We start from the raw sequence: 5619 nt of genomic DNA on the forward strand, positions 1-5619 counted from the left end.
CTATCAGGTGTACCACTATCTGACTGCCTTAATATTGGGTCTTGCTGCAGTATTTCCAAATTCTGGGAAGTGACAGCATGGGAGAATTGTTTTCTCCTGAGAGCTTAAAGAACAAGAAGATTTTATATTCCTATCCAATTGCTGGGGCCTGAGCAGACCACATGGCTTTAGTTCTCATCCAGGTTTCTTTAAATATTGGTGAGTCTTCTGGTCGGATTCAGCCGACCAGGAACAGTAGTACCTGGAGAGGGCTCTAGGATTGAGAAAAGAAAGAAGACAGTGCAATGGGGTTGGGAGGGCTCCAGCCCAATGACTGAGTGCCCAGATTTATTTCCTCACAGTCCTTTTATAACATACAGAAAGAAGCTTAATTATGCTGACTCTGCATAAGGTTTCTTAAAACATAATCCAGGTACATAAACAAAGTACAGTTTCTCAAAACATGAGCAAGATACAGTTGAGGCAAAAGTTCATGTAGTTAGACAATTATCGTTTTCCCAGAAAGTCTGCAAAGTCTTTATCATTTTCTCAGCTTTCTCTAATCATTCTAAGAGAAAGGTCAGGGGCTCGCAGAAGGCCTACTTTGCCAGCCTTCTGCTCACAGACCCAGGAGTCTTGCCTTTCAAGGACCTGCTGCCTCCGACATGAGTCCTTGTAGGCAGTTCAATATTCTGATGCCTCTGAGTTTACAGGTTAAGTGCCCAGAAATTCCCTGCCTTCCTATCACTGACAATGTGCTTCACTGCATAGCTACCAAGATGGCACTGACTGCCACTAAGAATGGCTTCTTAAGTCCTGAGAATCTTTCCATCACCCCTTTTCCATTCACTGACTATGTGCACCTGCACCAGCTGTGGTTAAGTGAATTTCATCAGAAGTCCCAGATGTAATTTGGTGCATTTTCATTACTTTAACTACTTGACCAGGGAAGCGATGTATAGCAGTTACTACTCCGTGAACACAACTCCACTCATTTCCAGAGACTATGCATTGAAAAGCAGACACCAAACTTATTGCCTTTGTGATTTCATTTATACAAATGTTTTAAGATGTGGAACCCATGAAGAATTGTTATAAGGACATCATTTCCACTTTTGGAACTCTCAAAAAAAAAAATCCCAGGACCTTCTAGATCCATTCCACCTTAGTGCTTATCTGCTGAAAACTAAACACTTACCAGTTCTACACTGTGAGATGGGCAAAACAAATGGATAGATAGATGCATGAATGGATAGGTGAATGCATAGATGGAACCTGTCCTCCTAACCTAGGGCAGGTAAGAAGACAAAACAGTGTCAGTCTGGGGGAGGGAAAAGTAGGAATAAATGAGTCTCAGCTGTGGAGAGCTTTGAACACAAGATTATTTCCCCTTTGTGTAAGATGACTGAGGGATAAGCTGGGGTCTACTAGGGAGATACATGGGATGATTTTCTGTGCCCCTTTTGGGACTTTCCTCTGAAGGATTCTGCCAAGGGCATAAAATTATTTTCACTTTGGTTCATGAAGAGCAAAGAAGGGAGTTTGAAAGCCTTTCAAGCTGTGTTACTTCTAACAAAGACAGAACACAAGTATTTGCACTGTAGAGCTATCTGTGTGACTACACTACCCAGGACAATAATTCACATAATTCCTGAGCAAGATCTTCAGAGATAAGCTTACGTCCCATTGGCTATTAATCTCTGACTTCCAGGGGCTGGAGGAATGCCTTTGCTGTACTGGAGAATGTTACTGACCTCTGACTTTACCTGAATACGGTGGCTGTATAACTTGAGTTTCACCTGTGTCCCCAGCCCAGTTCTTTTCCCTTCTTCCGATCTTCCTGGACTTCCCACCAGGAGCAGCAATGAGGAGTACCTGCAGGAGAGAGATCCCAATCAAGAATTCCTGGTGACATGAAAGCCTTACCCTGTGAAGGTGGGGAAGGGCATAGTATAAGTTGCTATCCCTACAGGGGAAAGAGAAGCATGGAGGGGACAGAAGTGGACACAATGGGAGTGATAGAGAACTAGGGGGAGGGGTACAGCACTTTGACCAACACTGATCAGGGGACTTTGTCGAGGCTCTGGGGCCATAGGAAGGCTGGAGGCAGACTTTTTCCCCCCCTGGAACAGGCTTGAGAGAGTTGCAACCCCAGAGGTGGAATGGGAGGAAGCTGGAATAGGCTAATAGGGTTGGGGATGCTCAGTTAAGGTTCTCAGAGTAAAATCCCTTGTACCTATTGGCTGGGCATAAAGAAGCTATGGGGCAGTGAAGGGGTATAACTGGGGACATAGTTCCTCACCTCAGCCAGTCTGGCTTGGTGGCAGGCAGCCCAGGAAGAAGAGCCTGAGGCGAATGTGGCTGAACCTCTGGTGGGTGGTCTAGAGAAGCTAGCAGGTGCTCCACAGAGAGAATGGCTCCATGCCCTTCTGCCAGTGTGAGGGCTTGCCCAAGGAGAAAGCCTGGATCCTCCTGGGAAAGGGCCCTCTGCAGACTGCACCCAGCTGCCTCTGTGGCATTGGGTGTGGGTATGAGTACCAACTATTTCTGGTGACTGCTCCATTGGGCCTCCATAGGCTCTCTGAGCTTCTCAGAGGCCCTTGGGCCCACTGCAGTCACTCAGAGAGAGGTCCTTGGGGGTGATACTATGTACAGAATGGGGGCACAGTGGGTATTCTGTCCACCACACTCTGTCAGGCAGCCCTTTTCGGCATCAGTGAGGTGGAAGAAGAGGTGCTCCCAAGCCTGGAGTGAGGATCTCCCTGTGACTATGGCAAGGGTTTTTGGCTCAGGAGCTGTGCTGATCTGAGTCTCCCTATAGCTGAGCAGATCCCCACAATAAGCACCACACTGGCAAATTAACGTACCCACCCCAAAGCCTAGCTAAGGCCATTGGGCCTTCAGATGCCCAACCTCAGTGAATGTTAAGGGCCGAGACCCTTGTCTCAGGCCTAGGCCTGACTCTGAGCTTTCCTCTGCTTCTTCTTCATGGCCTCATTGCCCACCCTCTACCCACTCCAAACCCTGACTCTGCCTTTTTCTCCCAAAACATTCCAGCTGGTGAGGAAAAGTATGTCCAAGGTTGTTCTGACCTCAGGCTTATGAAAAAGGGTTATTCTTAAAAACACAGCAGCCATTCTTTAATTCCTGAAGACCCCTTTGTTCTGTCCTGGTAAGCCACCTTCCAGTGGTAACCAGAAGCAGGTTTTGCTGTCCCTGTGAGTTCTTTACTAAAGCCCCAGGCTCCTCTGTTTCTTCATTGTACCAGGCCCTGCACTGCATTCTTGCCCGGGGTCCCAAGGCAGGATACTCCCCCGTAGCCCCACTGCTCTTCCTGACTCTCCTTAACTATAAAGTGAGGGGGAAGTAGATGACATTGTCTTGGTGATGACATCCTACTAAGAATCTGTTACTATGATGACTGTGGGGGCCACCAGGCCCCAGTTTCCTTTGCTGGTGACATGCAGTATGTAATGAATCCATGGAGACAAAGTGTTGGATGTGAAGAGAGTCTACTCAGCCCTTTCTGGGCTGAGCACTGTCATCCACTCTTCAAAGGAAGGGAGGGATTGGTGGATGTGTGAGGCAGGGTCTGGCCAGTCTCCTATGACTTGGCTATCCCCTACCCTCTCTCCAGCTTGTTGAGAGGGCAGGAGGATGCAGTGGGATGCTCTCTGACCAAGGGGCCTGTCCATTGGAAAGGCTCAGACAGATACTCACATTCAGTGCAACCCTACCTCCCCAGGGTGCCTGTGTAGAAGAATTAACACAGGAGATGTCCCGCAGTTCCAGGAGAGGACCAGGGAGCCAGCATTCAGCTCAAGGCAATGGGAGCCTGAGAGTGAGAGGGGCATCCATGTGCTATGGGCTATGGGCCCAACAGGGGATTTTCTCAGAGCACATGTGGAGTGAAAAAGTCATTTGTCACTAAGTTCAATGAATGTCCCTTGTCAGTTAGAAGGGACCCCATTCACCTTGGAATTCTGAAGAGAATAGCTGGGTTCTGGCCTTGGTCAGTAAAGAGGACAGTTCTGAAGTAGTGGACTATATGGGGTGTGGGGACATCCCCATGCACAGGTCACCATACTTTGTACTATGTGATCCCACTCACAGGGGCAAAGATGAGCATGAGAACAATGCAGGCCCCTATTCCTGGGGTAGTGATGTACTCTGAATGGCCCATTCAGGTCAAGGAGGGGGGAAGCAGGTGGCCACAAGGGTTTCTGTGAGCCTAGGCAGAGAGGGCAATGAATGGGGGTCAATCCTCAACCCCAGAAATCATGTTTCCAGGAAGCCAGTCAACTTTTTTTTGAAAGAACAGGTATGTTCTGTATTAAGACCCACAAGCTATAGCCATAAGAAAGAACCTGAGGGTCCAGTGGTGGTGTACCTGGTTGAGTGCACATGCTACAATGCACAAGGACCTGGGTTCAAGCCCTTGTCCCCACCTGCAGAGGGAAAGCTTTTATAAGTGGTGAAGTAGTGCTTCAGGGGTCTCTTTCCCTCTCTCCCACTCTTTTTCTTCCTTCCCTCTCAATTTCTGGCTGTCTCTGTCCAATAAATAAAGATAATTAAAAAGAGAAAGCGGAACAACAGAACAAACCCCTTTGTGGGCCTGCATAGAACCTTGCCCTCAACATGGATCAACAACTGTAGAGAATCTTCCATCCGCCAAAGGGAGGCTGGACAACATACTCTATGGTACACCTGAGGAAGATGGGTTGATATTGGGGCAGCCTGGAATGTTCCTACTCATGACCACAGAATGTGAGCTCAGATTTAGAGGGATGCAGAGGTCACATTCCTCTAAGCTGAATATGGGCCTCAGACCAAATCAAATTGATGGGTTTTACAGTCAACAATATTTATACCCCTTTTCCATATTTAGGAACTACTCTCTTCCCTGATCCAGCTTTCTGTTTCTTTTCCAGCCATGCTATCATCTCCCCAAACAATAGCTTAGATCCACCTGCATATCAGATTTCAGGCTCAGGGGAAAAAAAAAAACAATTGGTATAGCCACAGGCCCTTTGGAATATAACTAAAATATGCCTACTAGCTATCTACAAAATGGAGGACCCCCCCAACTCTTCATCTGCACTATTCCATCCTTTAGGTCCATGACTGGTCAACAATTTGTTTGGCTTTGTATGTTAACTCCCTTTTCAGCCACCAGATTCCAGATGCTAGCATGATGCTGACCAGACTTCCATGGACAGACAACCCCACCAATGTGTCCTGGAGCTCTGCTTCCCCAGAGCCCCACCCTACTAGGGAAAGAACAAGACAGGCTGGGAGTATGAATCGACCTGTCAATGCCCATGTTCAGTGAGGAAGCAATTACAGAAGCCAGACCTTCCACCTTCTGCATCCCACAACGACCTTGGGTCCATACTCCCAGAGGGATAAAGAATAGGAAAGCTATCAGGGGAGGGGATGAGATTCGGAGTTCTGGTGGTGGGAATTGTGTGGAGTTTTACCCCTCTTATCCTATGGTTTTGTCAATGTTTCCTTTTTATAAATTAAAAAAAGAAAGAAAAAGAGAAGGAAAGAAGGAAGAAAGGAAGGAAGGAAGGAAGGAAGGGAGGGAAGGAGGGAGGAAGGAAGGAAGGAAGGAAGGAAGGAAGGAAGGAAGGAAAG

General features: G+C 47.5%; 1 long non-coding RNA gene across 1 annotated transcript; it reads right to left on the minus strand.

Moving 5' to 3' along the window:
• Positions 1-1183: 1183 nt before the first annotated feature.
• On the minus strand, positions 1184-2952 carry LOC132538286 (uncharacterized). The gene is made up of 3 exons (XR_009549686.1): positions 2282-2952; positions 1734-1854; positions 1184-1267 (listed from the first exon to the last, which is right to left on the minus strand). It is a non-coding gene; the product is annotated as an uncharacterized LOC132538286 (long non-coding RNA).
• Positions 2953-5619: the final 2667 nt, after the last annotated feature.

This window comes from Erinaceus europaeus, chromosome 4 (assembly GCF_950295315.1).
Source record: "Erinaceus europaeus chromosome 4, mEriEur2.1, whole genome shotgun sequence".
Classification (NCBI taxonomy): Eukaryota; Metazoa; Chordata; class Mammalia; order Eulipotyphla; family Erinaceidae; genus Erinaceus; species Erinaceus europaeus.